The sequence below is a fragment of the Pinus tabuliformis genome, chromosome J (assembly GCF_031772625.1).
Source record: "Pinus tabuliformis cultivar Carrire ecotype Pingquan chromosome J, CPIR1, whole genome shotgun sequence".
NCBI lineage: Eukaryota > Viridiplantae > Streptophyta > Pinopsida > Pinales > Pinaceae > Pinus > Pinus tabuliformis.
In genome coordinates this window covers 1,356,314,083-1,356,331,604 of record NC_142295.1, presented here as the reverse complement: position 1 = coordinate 1,356,331,604, position 17,522 = coordinate 1,356,314,083, and the positions used below count along the sequence as shown (strand labels likewise).

Here is a 17,522-nt window from a genome sequence, read left to right as displayed (position 1 = left end):
AAAGACGAATTGTTAATAAAGTCTTTGAAATTGTAGGGAACCATCACCTATCAAACAGATTTCCATTAGAAAAGGTCAGGTGGGCATGAACATTATTTAATCAGGGCTACTGAAAATTGGAACACTGTCTAGTGTGAGAGAGAAAATAGTACCATATCAATCCCTGCACTCACACCATCAAAAACTAGCAAAGAGTATTTTGTCTTTGAGGTTTCTGCGATCTTCAAATTTGTGTAGATCTTCTTTAGATCAACGTTTCGAACCAGCAACAATGGTTCATCTTCAGGATGTGATAGAATGATGAAAACAGATCTTTATATTAAAATAGTTAACAGATGCTTTGCCGACATACATTTCACTCATAAACTAATATGTTATTGTTCCAATTGTCTTTGTTATTTTATTTGTTTTAATTATGTTTTATTGTCTCAATTATATTAATTTAGATTTGTTTATAAGATATAATTTCAATAAGCTATGTTGTTTTAGATTTATACCCTAATTTAGTTTTATTATGTTTTTAATGCAGTTATCTTTACTTGTGCATGGTTTTGTTTTTCTAATAATTAAGTAGGTATATCCTAGTTATATTAATAATGTATAAGTTTGTTGATATTATATTTTAATTCATAAATTAATATATTATTATTCTAATTTTCTTTTGTTTTTCAAATTGTTTTAATTATGTTTTATTGTCTTAATTATATTATATTAAATTTGCTATTGTAGATGTCTTATCATGCATAGTGTTGTTTTTCTAATAATTAAATTGGTATATCTACTTGTTATTAATAATTATTGAGTTTGTTTATATTATATTTTAAGTTCTATATTATAGTAATATTAATAATGTATATTGTATAATATAGTTCCCTATTTCTATGTAATAGTAAAGATTTTGGTTGATACCTTTAAGTTTTTTAGTTACAGTTAATTTAATTATAAGTTAACCATGTTATTATAATGGGCCTATGGTTATTTTGATTGTACCCTATTTAATCTAATTATGTGTTTTATTAATGATACATTTTAATAATATCTGTTATGAAGTATAACATTGATGTTATTAATAATGTATTAAGATTTTTATATTATATATATGAGTTGATGTTAATTCTAATTATTTTGTTATTCTTTTTGAGTTGTTGTAAATTTTTAATTACTAGTTAACTGAAGTTAGGGATGCGTAACTTTGGTTGATAGGGTTGGAATCTAGTTTTCGATTATGGTCCATCCGTCGTCTCTATTGATGTTATTGGGGTGTTTGTTAATTTCTATGACTTCTTTGAATTTCCTTATGAAGTAGTGATCTGAATTTCCTTATGAAGTAGTGATCACTTCTGGCTAGGATGCGGGTGTCTTCTATAGAAATGTGGTGTTTGGTTTTTCAGAATGTTCTGCTAAAGCTGATGATTTGGACTAATTATGTTTAATGTCGGCTGAGTGTTCCTGGATTCTTTTCTTAAAGGATCTCCCAGTCTCACCTACATAGGGTTTTCCACACGAGCAGGGAATTAATTAGACGCCCTTGTGACATTTTGGATCAATTTCTTCTCTTATAGGATTAAGGTGGCTTTGGATGGTGTTTAGAGGTTTGAAGGTGGTAAGGATACCATTCTTTTTTAGGATGCAGGAGATTCTGTTAGTAGTCCCTAATATGTAGGGGAGGTTAACTTTACCTAATATATTATCAAAATTTTTATCCTTTTTAGGTCTAGTGTTTGCTTTGTTTATGGCTTTGATAGCCTGACGTTTGTTATATCCATTTTTTAGGAAAACATTGATAAGGTGTTCTTTTTCTTTTTCTAGGTGTTCCTTATCAGAAATTCTGAAGGCTCTTGTCGCTAATGTGTTAAGGACACCTAGTTTATGGGTTGGGTGATGATGGGAGGTGGCATGCAAATATTGTTCGATGTGAGTCTTTTTTCTATATACTTGGGGAGATATAGAGCCATCATCATTCCTAGTGATGAGGATATCAGGATAGGGGAGGCTCTTATTATTCTCGACTTCCATAGTGAATTTTATGGAAGGGGATAAACTATTAGGCGTTGCATGAAGGCTTCTAGGGTTCCTCTTCCATGAGGCCATATTATAAAAGTTTCATCCACATATCTTTTCCATAGTTTAGGTTTTAGGGGTGCGGACTCGAGGGCCTTGTTTTCAAAATCTTCCATGAATAAATTAGCAATAATATGAGACAAAGGTGACCCCATGGCGACTACGCAAGTTTGTTCATAAATATCATCCACGAAACTGAAAAAGGTGGATCTAAGGTAGATTTCTATGAGCTTTGCTATGTCAGGATCTGTCAGTTTACACATGACAAAGAGTAATTAGCACCAATTGGGCTAGTTATTCTATTAATACCTTGCCGATATGAAATAAAAAGTTATATGGGAAAGGAAAAATGAATAAAACACAAGGTTTTCAACAGACTTTATAGCTAGGAAGGGCACCCCTTTCGTGGAATTGGCAAGAGGCTGCCCCTGTAGGCCAAATATTATCTTTGTCATCACCTTGAAAATTTTTAGATCCTCATTATAGATTTAATAGTAGCGCCCCCATCGAGGATCTCTATAAACCCGTCCACACAAAAAAAACACTCTAAGCAATCCAAAATTTACTCTCAATTTGAATAAACGTTCATCAAGAACACTCAATCCAAGACTATTACAAAAAATACAAGGGGAAAATGAATATTGAATGTAAGTACCTTGAACTTCCAGAGTTGTATCAGCTCCTATTCTTCTAGCCAAATCAGGATCCTTGCATCAATAAAACATCGGTACAAGTTGTAAATGAAGCTTACTAAATGATTTTGACTTTGAACCAGAGAAGCTCATGGATCAAACCTAACATGGTGTCTCACCCATAACCACAAAAACATATGAAAACCCTTGTACTTTGACATAGTTCGCATCTGGATCAATTCTAACAAGTGTTTATTAAGCATCGACATTCTCAACCTAAGGAGGGCATAATGTCTATTATTTCACAGAGATGAAGGGTTTTTATGCCATCTAACTAATCACTGAACCAACTTCAATAGTTTAAAGCATTTCTATCAAGAGAAAATGGAAAATTTAATATAGGACTTGCCTGTTAGCTCCAAGTCCTATACTGTGCTGAAAGATAGTAGCCCCATTCACATTGTTGTGGCCATGCATAGCATCAATGCCATATATATCCAGGAGAGGAAGCTTACTATAACCGTTTTGATCCGATGGCAGAGGATTCTTTAATCGTCTAACATTGGATCCAATGTTGCACATCAATACACGATGGAACTTAGGGTAGTTTTTTTCAAAGGGAACACCTTACGGTGTAATTAAAATAAAGAAAAGAAACACTCGGATGTTGCCTTAAGACAAAAAAAATTATCATTCCACAGTACAAATGAATTGGTACAGATAAAGGTGACCAACATGAGAAAGAGAGAACTTATAAGTAGGTGAATCTCCCACTAGAATAAACCATGCACAATATAAATAAGAACTATGGAAAGGAATTGAATTTGTGGGGAATATACCTAAAGCCTACATTGGTAGTGGGAAGGGTTGAAGAGGGGAGATCAACCCAAGATCCAAAGCACCGCACTCTCTAATAGGATTTTCTTTCCCTCATTAAACAAATTTATGAAATTCAACATTCACTTGCTTGGACAACAACAAGATGAAAGTGGAAACCAAGTGAGGAAAGCTTGGCCCTTCCGTTCAAATATTTCTATCAAAAAAATAGAATAAATATTGACCTCACAGAAAGCTTCCAGATTAGCTTTAGATCCAACTAAAATCACTCGCACAAAGTAGAGAATGACCTCTTCACATTCCAATTTGAACTAGAAAATATTCTCCCTATGCATTGGAACTATCGACGCCATCAATGGCGGCCTCTAAAGCATGTTGTTAATTCATTGAACTTTAAAAGTTGAATGAACCTACAATCCCCTTTACATGGTTTCCAAGTTGCCAATGTAATTTATATCAAAATGAATGAGGCATCATCCATGCTTATCTTTGCTCCTAATTGTTGGACTTGACAACACTCCTCGTCTCTTTCATGACATGTGATTGATCGCCTCTCGAGGATCCCTTAACTCTAGAAATGTGTCTATTTACTAATACTTGTGAGATTTGGTGTAATGACAAACATGATCCGAGCAATTGTTATCAGAGCCAAAGGTCTCGAGTTCCAAAAACCCTTGCTTCGAGGTGGGGGGAGGGATTGCTGGAGTTGGCAACACTCCCCATTTGTTTCGCAACATGTGCTTGACCTCCTCTCGAGGATCCGTTAACTTTGGTGATGCATATGTTTACTAATACTTGCAGGTTATGGTGTAATGACAATTGTGATCCCAACCCTAGTCTCTATCTCTTCATAAATTTCCCAAATCCAACGTAATGAAAATTGATATAACCACCTTTGGTCTACAAAACACTTTGTTTTCTACCTCACATAACAGTGAAAATAACTTGCTTCCTAAGATTTGGAAAGGTGGTTTACTAATCACAAAGAAATATTAATTGTACTTTACAAATCTATGACATATGAATACAAAGATTTACACCTAATTCTAGAAAATAAATAATTTATCAAGAATACAAATCATAAACAAACTAGTATATTCATTTTCTTTATCTCGAAATACACATTGAATCATAACATAGATAATTTTAATACTGGAAATTTAAATAAGTATATATCTATATTCTTGCAAATCTCTACAAGAAAATATGAAAACCTATTATTCTAAAGGCGCATAGCCAAAAAAGTGATGTCTTACCAAGTTATAATGCCCTCTAGCTTGCCCACATAGTTCCTCATAACATTTAGCTCCTCTCAACATACCTAATCTTTTCCTTTTTTTCCAATTATATAGAGACATGTTAATCTCTTTATACCAAAAAAAACAACAACAAAAAAACAAAAAAACATGTTAAATTCCTTAATAAAAATGCATTAAAATGCTGAATTTATTGCTTGTTGAAATTACAACATCAACATTTAATCTACCATGTTTTCGGGTCTTAGAGACCCACCACATTGTGTACCAAATTTCTTCTTGATGTTCTTTCTCATTTATATTCATACCACTTTAGCATGGTATATGATGGTGTTTTTAGAGTATAACCAGGTCAACGTGTCTCTATATAACGGGAATAAAGGAAGGGATTAGGTATGTTGAGAGGAGCTAAATGCTGTGAGGAACTATGTGGGCAAGTTAGAAGGCATTATAACTTGGCAAGAAATCATTGTTTTCGCCCATGTGCCTTTAGAATAATAGTTTTAGTATTCTTGGAAAGATTAGCAAATATATAGTTGTATATTTATTTAAATTTATAGTATTAAAATGATCTAATCTATGATTCTATGTGTATTTCGATATAAAGAAAATAAGCATATTGTTGTAGTATTCTTGATAAATTATTTATTTTCTAGAATTAGGTGTAAAATATCTCTATTCCTAGATTAAACCTCTCTCCAAATCTTAAGAAGCAACTTATTTTCATATTTGTGTGAGGTAGAAAACAAAGTGTTATGTAAACTAAAAGTTATTGTATCAATTTGCATTAAATTATATTTGACCATTAATGAAAGAGGAGAGTGACTAGAAAAGACAAACATGGATCATGCTTCATTCATTTTGATAAAAACTTTAGTATCATTGACCAAAACTTTAGTATCATTGACCAGACTCATTTGTAGTAATAAGATTAGAAAAATTTAATAAAATTAGATTTTTCAATTAACTCTAATAGCAATACGAGGAAAAATAAGAATATTTCATGAATTTTTTTTCCTTCTTTCTTTTTTTTTTCTCTTTTTTCAACTAATTACAAATAGAAAAAGCATGGCGGAGATTTCGTGAAAGTCTATTTTTGGGGATCCCAACAAAACCTCTATTGGCATATCAAGAACCTCTTTGGGAAAGTTGTATTCGAAAGAAACGTAAGCAAAGACGAGTTTCTCCTCCACATGATTTAATCAACACGTGGATGATGGCATGGGGCCCATCGAGGTTGTCATTCTTTGATAGTGCATTCCTTTAGGAAAACTTAATCAACAAGCACTACCCATGTGCATTAGTCTTGGCATTGGCTGTCTTATTTTCCTTTGGATAGGGATGTAATTGCATGTGCTCATAACTGGTTTGTTTTGTTATTATGTTAGGGGAATTTATGCTTAATTTTTGTGTTTGGATTAACTATAGTCATTTTGCTCTTTATTTTGTTCTAGTTTCTTATTACACAAGACAAAATAAGATTATTTTTTATACTTTGTATGCATTATAAATATTTTCAATAACTTAAAAAACAAATTAGTTATTTCTTATAAATAAATAATTATTTAAATAATCATGATATTAATTATTTATTCAAATTTCACTTAATATAAATTATTTAACATTATTTAAAATTAAATATATTAATTATTATACTGGATAATTTTTATAATATAATTTTTAAAATTTTGAAAATGTTTTTTATAACAATATTTATCTTTGAATATGTAATTTTAATTTAATTATCAATAATTATGAACTCGATGGTATAGATTTAACCTCTATGGAACACTAAAAAATTTTCTTAGTAGTATAAAAAAATCAAAGAGTTATTCACTTTTTTCTCTTTTGATTAAATTGATTAATTATAAAAAAAATGTCATACTACCAAGTACCATATGAGATGACTTTTGGTTTTTTGAGCATTTGATATTGGGAAACCATGGTATAGTAACAAAGTCTATTTACAAATTAAGACTCTTCACGATAAAGTGGAGTAAATCTCCATAGTTACTAATCATATTCCATGTTTTTTTAGATGTATATATGCTTAACTCATATACTAAATATTTATAATAATAATTTAGTTAGTTTTATGATTTTTAAAATTTAACAACCTAAGATACATCATAAAGAAGCGTTTGATATTTATTATGTAGTATTTAATAACATTTATCAACCATTTAATTTATATAACTATACTATTATTACAATTATTTTTAATAAAAAATAAAATAAATTAGACATCTACTAAAAGTATACATTCCTATTTCTAATTTTACATGAACTCTAAAAATTCAAAACAAAAATAATTGGTCTTTCTTCCCATGTAACTTGTTTACATATTTATTATTAATTTACTATAACTCTTTACATTTCGTGTTAGTTTTCACATGCATATTATAAATAAAGTTGTTTATTTTTATATTTATTTAATTATGAATTTATTAATTTTTAATTATGATATAAGTGGTTATATAAAAATATTTAATCATTTTAATATTATTATTTTTAATGTTATATTAATTAATTGTAATCGTAATTTAACTAATTTTAAAAATATATATTAATTGAAGTTATTTTGGTTTGTTGGATTAAATGGTTTTTTTTTCTTCATTCAAGTTCAAATCTCTATTAGTTACATGATAAACTATAATACATATAAATAATATTGTATTATCTTTGAACCTTGTGAACTCTTTAAAAAGTATATCTATAACTTAATTTAATATCAAGAATCTCACTTCATCATATCAACCACCTCACTCTAAAATTTATCAACCATCTCACTCTAAAATTCAAACTAAAATAAATAAATTATATTCTCAAATAAATATTAATTAAATTATATATTATTAAATTTTAAATAATTCTCTAAAATCTAAAACTTATATTTAATATAAGTGATATTTTGTCATATATAAATTGTTTTTACTAAAATTTCTACTACCGCAAGACTCGTAAACATTTAGCCCAATGAAAATCTGCCCTTTACTAACCACTAACTTGTTTTTCTTGAATATCTAACTTGTTTTTCTTGAATATCATTGATGAATGAGTAGAAGGTAAAAGAAAATTGTCCACCACTGTGTGGAGGCGGCGCCTGCACCATTCTTCCAACCTCACGTAAATATCAATGTCAAATCAGCAACTTGTTTACATAACGTTTCAGCCGCCCGACAAATTTTATTATTTTGTTATGCAAACATGTCAAGGTCAATACCTAAGATTTTGATTTATATTAATTTTTTGCGTTGATTTTGATAATATACATGTTAAAAAAAGAGAATCGCAAATTACTTTTGATGGCATATCTATAAAAGGAGAGAACAATCACATTAAGCGATCTAATAAAATCTATAGAACATTGAAATTTACCCAATCTTGTGATGAAATAAAAATAAAAAATAGAACATTGAAATAAAAAATTAAAAATACTGAATAACGTGGGTTACGGGGATGAGCAAGAAATTCAAATTATATGGACAAATGATCTGGATAGAAAGATTTGATAAATGATATATAAAGATATGGACAAATGAAATTCCATAAACGATATACAAAGATATGGACAAATGATATTCCATATAAAGACATATCATTTATAGCGACGCAACGTGGTTGAGCTATATTAATCCTCTTCTTCCCAACTAGGCGGCTCTTGTTCGAACCCTGTGACTGGTCTGGTCAATTGAACCCTATGGATTTTGGAGGGTTGTTTTGGTATTCTTTGCTTCTAGGAAGCACTGTTATCACATTCTTGCTTTTCGATGTATGGAGGAGGAAGGCGTACTACAGGCTTCTTCCAGGTCCTGCGGGATGGCCGATTGTGGGAAATCTTCTGCAGGTGGATAACAAGCCCCACGAATCCTTTTTCCACCTTGCCAACAAATATGGGCCGATCATGAGCCTCTCTCTCGGAATGAAAACCACAGTGGTGGTCTCCTCTTCCGCCATGGCAAAGGAGGTTCTCAAGACCCATGACCACATATTGTCTGGCCGGATCTTGACACAGGCAGGCAAGGCTCTTTCCCACTAACAGACCTCCATAGTCTTTAGCCAATATGGATCCCACTGTGTCACGATCCCAACGCTAAATATGTAAAAATAAAAAAAAATAGTTACAAGGCTTATTAAATTTTACCCCACCCATCTATTCGAACATAGAATACACATATGTAAAGCATTGTTCTCAAGTATTAAACGCGCTGCTGTACATATATATACAAACCTTATCAACACAAAGTCTCACTCTTGACTTAATACTATATGATTATGCTTGGCGACCTTCGCGAATTAATGTCTAAGTCAAGTTAGTTCATTCACCGGATTGCTGCTCTGTCCAACTCCGGCGCCAGGTGGTGAACGGAATTTTAATTGACTTCACCCACCCTTGCCAGGTGGCCTAGCACCGTGCTGAAGCCATGTGACTCCTCGGTTGTCACGCTGTGGACTTTCGCGCCCAAACTCCCGCTTGAATGAATGATGGGGATTCAATACTCACATCTAAGGGCTCAAACTCGCCCAAGGGTTTAGAGGGTGATTCATATACCACCGAGTCACTTGATTTGGTTCATTTGCGTGTGTCTGGTGAGGCCGAATACTACTCAGCTTGGCGGTTCCTCCCCTGCACCATTTGCCAGGTTCTGCATTGCTATCTTAGGTATAATAATGACTGATGCCTGCCGTTTACTCGTCTACTCTTCGGTTGTTCAGATATATATACAGTGTGTTTGTTTTCTCAGAGTTTATTAGTTTTGGATTGTTTTACTCATGAGCTAACTCCGGATGCATTTGCCAGTGTTCAGACGGTTGCATCCACGGCCCTCCTACCGCTCAAGGAACGATTATGCTGCCCAAGGCGCTCTCAGGTATGTACTCATATCTTGATTAGATGCGGAGCCTGAGATTTAACCTGATGGGTAAGGGTTTATACCTATGAGATTTGTTTGGTGTCGATTTCTTGGCCAGAGGAGTTCCTCATGGCGTTCTCTATTTTGTTTGTCTCAGGGTTTCTGCATTCGGACCAAACCCTGGGATTATGATTCGCGGTCGGCCATTCCATGCCGGAACCTATGTCTTGTTTGATTTATTTTGAGTTATGTTAAATATGGTTTCTGGCAGATATGCCCCATGGTTGTATGTACATTTACATTAAGGGTTCGCGGCCTCCATGCCTGAAATTGAAGTCTGAATATTCGCCCCTTTTTGTTTCTCATGCTGTTAAAATGTTAAATATGAACTCTCAGATTATTGTCTGTAGTTGTGAAGAACTATATGGTATTATTCGATTCTCTGGACATTTAATAAACATTGCTTTCGCTATACCCATCAAGGGTTTCTATATAGCTTAACGTTAATATACTTCTTTTCCTCTTCTGAATACGATGTTTATATTTCTTCATTCGGTCAAGTTTTGCACCCATGGCCGTCTTGTCTTATACGCTAATAATCTTGCTTCAGGGAACATGCCTTGAGCTCGCCTTACGATAAGATTTATTGCTATTTCCATTGGTTAACAGAGTCGAGTTATTATGTTAAAGGGTTTTATTGTAACAGTCGTATGTATTTGTTTCTTATTACGTAGTTGTACCACAGCGGGGTACGTGGCCATTTACCCACGGCTGGGTTCTGTTCTCAGGTGATATAATGTTCGACTTTTCAATGATTATTTGTATTGGTTACTTATGCGCTGAGCCAGATGAGTCCTGGCGTAGCGTATTATGATAACACAGTATTTTCTTTCATACATGTTTCAAAATGTAATGGAATGTTGAACCCTAGGAACAGGGGTCTGTTAAGTTTTCGTTACTGCTTCGTTATTTATTATGCACAACACTGATATTTCAAATGTGCCTCTCTATTGTTCTGGTATTTCAATGAATCTTTCTACCGTTCTGGTATTTCAATGATTCTTTCTACTGTTCTGGTATTTCAATGAATCTTTCTACTGTTCTGGCTGGACACCATGCCGTAGCTGGGTACCACGCCGTGCAATACTATTTATCTGCACTGTTTACATAAATATTCTGCATACTGCTATGGTCTTTCAGGACCGCATTTGGGTTTCGTACAGTTTATATAGATAACATGAATCGTATTCAGCAGATGATTTCTCTCATTTACTGTCTTATACAGCTAGTTCCAGATATTCATTTGAACTGTACATAATGTTTACATTTTACAGATATCCCACTGTTATATTTCTCTTTACATATAACTATTAAAAGAGATTCAGATTCAACTGTATTTTCTATCTATATACTCAGTATACTATTTACTGTAGTCTAAATCCTGTAAATAACTCGTACCTGGTCTACCAGTTACAGGAGTTAACGCTCCAGAAGTTCACCTGCATTTCATACTTGCTCTTATCCACCCAACCTTGAGATCCATCAGAATGTTGGATTCTCCCCCCGAGCTGTCTTGCAGGCCTGCAGCCCTCAACAAGACTCATGCACCTCCGTGCTTGGGTTATCTGGTCCTTACCAGACTTAACCCTTTTTCCTTTCTTTCCCTTTCTTGGAATTTTCCCCCCCCTGTCTGTCCCAACAGCCCAGGGGTTTTCCTTCCCAGGACTTTTCCTGTGTGAAAGGGTAGTTTTTCAGTTTCATAACTGATTTCTTTTTCTTTAAAAATCCTCCACCAAGAGGCTGCCAGCATTTCAAAGATATATATTCCAATATTTTCAATTTCATAAATAAGATAATGTCATTTAGTAAACAATAATTAACAACTCACATTAGTTTCTTACCACAGTAACATTCCATATTTACATGTTTCACGGGGTCATCACATCTCCCCCCCTGGGATTGGACATCGTCCCGATGTCTATTCCCCTTAAATAAGTCCGGGTAAACTTTTCTAATAAGTTCCTCGTCCTCCCAAGTAGCCTCCTCAGGCCCGTAGTGCTGCCACAACACTTTAACTTGGGTAATAACTCGTTTCCGCAGCCGCACTTCTCTCCGGTCGAGAATGCTCTGTGGTTCGACCAGAACCTCGCCTTCCGGTTCGACCTGCAGACAATCAATACCTACAATCAGTTTCTGTTGAGTATATCTGCATAATCAAAACAACCGGATTAATTCTTACCCGAACATCTTGCCATCTAATCACATGTTTAGGGTCGTATACATATTTCTTTAGAACAGAAATGTGGAAAACATTGTGAATCTTAATATGACTTGGCAAGGCGAGTTGGTAAGCCACCGGCCCCACTCTAGCCAAGATTTGAAAAGGTCCAAAGTACCGAGGAGCTAGCTTGGCACATCCGCTCCATTGCAGTGTGCTTCTTCTGGCTTGGCTCCTCACAAACACATGGTCACCAACCTGATATTCTTTGAATCTTCTTTTCCTGTCCGCAAAACTTTTCTGTCTATCCTGCGCAGCCTTCAAATTGGCACGCACCCTTTTCACCATGTCTTCCATTTCTTTAAGCATTTCCGGATCCAAACTCAGCTTATCCTCAGGTCCACCCCAGCTTGAGGGTGTGCGGCATTTTCGCCCATACAGGACCTCAAAGGGGCTTAGCTGTGTCGATGTATGATATCCATTATTATATGCGAATTCAACCAGGTGTAAATACTCTTCCCATTGGTTTGGTTTCAGCATCACATACGCCCTCAACATATCTTCCAACACCTGATTTACTTGCTCGGTTTGACCATCGGTCTGCGGGTGATAGGCCGTGCTAAAGTTCAGCTGTGTTCCCAACTCAGCGAACAACGTCCTCCAAAAGGTGGATGTGAACTTTACATCCCGGTCTGATATGATTACTTTCGGCAGTCCATGCAATCTGAACACATTCTGCATAAAAAGGTGAGCAATCTGCACCGCCTTATAAGTGGACTGCACGGGTATGAAGTGTGCCGCTTTACTCAACTTATCAACCACCACCATGATGGAATCATTGCTTTTCTTTGTTCGTGGCAAACCGGTTATAAAATCCATGGAAATGGTTTCCCATTTCCACTCCGGAATAGGCAAAGGTTGTAATAGCCCGGCCAGATGTAGATGTTCTGCCTTAATCTGCTGGCACTCCAAACACCGCGCCAAATACTCAACCACCTGCTTCTTCATTCCTGGCCAATAATATTCCTTCCTAAGTGCAGTGATCATCTTTTGGTATCCTGGGTGGCCAGTGTAGTGGCTGGTATGGAACTCGTCCAAAATTAGATTCTTAAGGTCATTCGAGTCAGGTACATACAATTTTTTATTAAAATACAGCATTCCAGCACCATCTAGTGTATATCCTTGTTGTAATCTTCCATTAACTGATTGCTGTACCTGCTGTTTTAACTGTTGGTATTCAGCATTTTGACTTGCTGCTGTGTTTATTTGCTCAAACAGCGAGTTCCGCCACTTGCTGACTGAAAGTTCACATAAACACTGCACCTTTCGACTTAATGCATCAGCCACCCGGTTCTCTTTGCCTTTTAAATGTTTAATCTCGAAATCGAATCCGCTTAGGAAATATGCCCAACGACCTTGTCTTGCATTCAGGGTAGGTTGGCTGAAGTAATTTTTCAAGCTATGGTGATCTGTTAAAAACAGAAATTTCCTCCCCAGGAGGTAATGTCGCCACATTTTCAACGCATGAATAATAGCTGTTAACTCTAGATCGTAAGCAGAGTATTTCTGCTCATGATCTTTTAGTTTTCTCGATTCATACGCAATTACTTTCCCTTCCTGCATTAATACTCCTCCCACACCCTCCTTACTTGCATCGGTACACACCACGTAATCCTTATTAGGATGAGCTATACTCAAGATGGGTGCGGTGGTGAGTAAATGCTTCAACCGATCAAAACTCTGCTGACATTCCGGTGTCCACTTAAATATCTTCCCCTTTTTCTGTAAGGAAGTGATAGGGTATGCTATCCTCGAGAAACCTTCCACAAATCTTCTGTAATAGCCGGCTAGTCCCATCAAGGATCTGATATCAGCTACATCCTTGTGTATGGGCCATTCCATAATAGTCTTTATCTTCTCAGGATCCACTGCAATTCCTTCTTTGGTAATCACATGGCCTAAATATTGGATTTCCTCCTTGAAAAAGTCACACTTACTAAACTTAGCGTAGAGCTGGTGTTCTCGAAGAGTTTGCAACACCACCCTAAGGTGCTCTTCGTGTTCCTCTTGGGAATGAGAATATATCAGAATATCATCGATAAATATTAGCACGAATTTGTCCAAAAACCTGTGAAACACGCTGTTCATCAAACACATAAAGGTCGCAGGTGCATTGGTCAAACCAAAAGGAAACACCACAAATTCGTAGTGCCCGTAGCGTGTTCTGAAGGCGGTTTTGGCAATGTCCTCTTCTTTAATCCTGATCTGATGATAACCAGATCGCAAATCGATCTTGGAAAATACTTTTTCCCCCTTCACTTGATCAAAGAGTTCATCTATCCGAGGCAAGGGGTATTTATTTTTGATCGTGAGCTTATTCAGTTGACGATAGTCTATGCACATACGGAGAGTTCCATCTTTCTTTTTAACAAATAATACTGGAGCTCCCCACGGTGATACGCTGGGGCGGATATAATTCTTATCCAACAGCTCTTGCAGTTGCATTTTTAATTCTGTTAATTCTGGTACGCTCATTCGGTATGGTGCCCGTGACACCGGTGCTGCTCCTGGTGTTAGCTCTATAGTAAAATCTATATCCCTTTTAGGGGGCAGTCCTGGTACCTCCTCAGGAAAAACATCCGCAAATTCCTGTACTACCGGAATATTGTCCAGTGCAGCTGTTTTGTCTTTCTGGTTTGCATAACCAACTTGAATAACGTAAATTTGACATTTCTTTATGAGACATTTAGCTAGCTGGTATGCAGTAATAGGTCGGATCTGTACAGGGTTTTTAATCCCCTGCAACTCCTGCTGCTTTCCCAAGTCATCCTTATAATAGATGGTTTTGGTCTTGCAGTTTACCAATGACCAATGTTTTTCCAGCCAATCCATACCAATCAGGATGTCGTAGGAACCCAATGGAAGTACATTCAGATTTGTTGTTATTGGTTGTCCAGCTATGCTTAAAGAGCAATTACTAATTTTGGCTAAGACTCGTCTCTTAGCTCCCGTAGCTAGCTGTACCAGCCATGGATTCCTGAACCTTTCAGATGGTAACTTACACTGTTCTACTATTTTTGGGCTAACATAACTTAAAGTAGCTCCTGGGTCAATAAGAACAGCTATAGAAAGATTTGAAATTTTACCTTCAAACTCCACCATGGTCGGCTGGTATTCCGCTTGACGATCATCCAAGGCTGCGTTAATCCTTGGTACGCTGCGCGCCACTTCCCCAACGGTCGATGCTTCGTGGATCTGAGATATCTGGTCCACTCCTTTACGCTGCGGGCAGTTCTTAACATAGTGCGGTCCTCCACAACCCCAACATTGGACTGGAGGTCTGGTCATCCCTTCAATATCCGACCTGGCAGATGGTTCACTGATCCTGCTCTCACTTGGCTTAGTCCGAAAATTACTCTTTGTTACATTTCTGCTAATCTGTCCCTTGCCAGCACCCTTGCTGCCATTACCACGACTCCCCTTATTATTACCAACAATTCTGTTACCCTTTCTTTCATTCCATCTTTTATTTGAAATGTCTCCTTTTTGTTTGTTCTGCTGGTAACAGATTCTTGCCTTACGAATCGCCTCATCCATTGTGGGATTGTCAAGCTCAATTCGTTCCCTTATATAGGTAGGTAGGCTGCTCACAAATCTCTGCACCTTGGCCTTCTCCTCCTTAATATATGGCACATAGCGAAGCAGGGAAGTGAAGCGGTTAATGAACTCGTCCATAGACTGCTGTCCTAGTCGTAAATCATGGAATTCCCGTGCCTTCTCATCATAGAAACACTCGGTTAGATATCTCTCCTTGAAGTATTTCTGAAAATTTTCCCATGTTATGTTTTGCTCACTCACTCCTTTTACAATCTTGGTTTCTTCCCACCACAGGGTTGCTTTGCCTTGTAGCTGGAAGATGGCCAGCCGTGCCTTCAGATTATGATCATACTCATACAGCTGGAAATACTTGTTCATGTTAATTAACCATGCCTCTGCCGCTTCTTCCTGTTCCCCATCGAAATGTGGAGGTTTAATCTTTCGGAATTCCCCCTGTAATTCCATTTTCTGTCGCTTTGAGGTCTGCTGTTCTAGTACGTTATCAGAATGGTCCTCCTTTTCCTCTGAAATTTCAGGTGCGGTTGGGTAATTTCGTTCTTCAGTTGCCCTTTGCTGTTCTGCACTGGGATTGGCTAATGGTGGATTTTGTCTGTCCGACAAACTCTTCAGTATTCTTTCCTGCTCCATCGTCAATCGCGCATTGTCTTCTCGCAGACGTGCCATCTCATTTTTTAGTTCTTGAACAGTTTCTAGTATCGCCAGATTGGTACTGCGCGTCTCTTCACCAAGCTGTACCCACAGCTCTGGATTTTCCCGAAGAATGCTGTCAGCTCCCTGCATTTCCTCTACTTTTATTGTTGACTGTTAGCTGATTATCGTTTCTGTATTTACCTCCTAATTAATAAAACAAGAAAATCAGTTAGCTGAATTAATTCTTCCTCATATATACATATAAGATAATCTTCCATGCAGCTGGATCTTACTGCTCCAGAGGCCACAGCATTGAAACCTCTACTCTGATACCACATTGTCACGATCCCAACGCTAAATATGTAAAAATAAAAAAAATAGTTACAAGGCTTATTAAATTTTACCCCACCCATCTATTCGAACATAGAATACACATATGTAAAGCATCGTTCTCAAGTATTAAACGCGCTGCTGTACATATATATACAAACCTTATCAACACAAAGTCTCACTCTTGACTTAATACTATATGATTACGCTTGGCGACCTTCACGAATTAATGTCTAAGTCAAGTTAGTTCATTCACCGGATTGCTGCTCTGTCCAACTCCGGCGCCAGGTGGTGGACGGAATTTTAATTGACTTCACCCACCCTTGCCAGGTGGCCTAGCACCGTGCTGAAGCCATGTGACTCCTCGGTTGTCACGCTGTGGACTTTCGCGCCCAGACTCCCGCTTGAATGAATGATGGGGATTCAATACTCACATCTAAGGGCTCAAACTCGCCCAAGGGTTTAGAGGGTGATTCATATACCACCGAGTCACTTGATTTGGTTCATTTGCGTGTGTCTGGTGAGGCCGAATACTACTCAGCTCGGCGGTTCCTCCCCTGCACCATTTGCCAGGTTCTGCATTGCTACCTCAGGTATAATAATGACTGATGCCCACCGTTTACTCGTCTACTCTTCGACTGTTCAGATATATATACAGTGTGTTTGTTTTCTCAGAGTTTATTAGTTTTGGATTGTTTTACTCATGAGCTAACTCCGGATGCATTTGCCAGTGTTCAGGCGGTTGCATCCACGGCCCTCCTACCGCTCAAGGAACGATTATGCTGCCCAAGGCGCTCTCAGGTATGTACTCATATCTTGATTAGATGCGGAGCCTGAGATTTAACCTGATGGGTAAGGGTTTATACCTATGAGATTTGTTTGGTGTCGATTTCTTGGCTAGAGGAGTTCCTCATGGCGTTCTCTATTTTGTTTGTCTCAGGGTTTCTGCATTCGGACCAAACCCTGGGATTATGATTCGCGGTCGGCCATTCCATGCCGGAACCTATGTCTTGTTTGATTTATTTAGACTTATGTTAAATATGGTTTCTGGCAGATATGCCCCATGGTTGTATGTACATTTACATTA

At 36.6% G+C, this 17,522-nt stretch overlaps 1 pseudogene; it reads left to right on the top strand.

Moving 5' to 3' along the window:
* The first annotated feature begins 8,486 nt into the window (after window positions 1–8,486).
* On the top strand, window positions 8,487–8,825 carry LOC149232412 ((S)-N-methylcoclaurine 3'-hydroxylase isozyme 1 pseudogene; annotated as a pseudogene).
* Window positions 8,826–17,522: the final 8,697 nt, after the last annotated feature.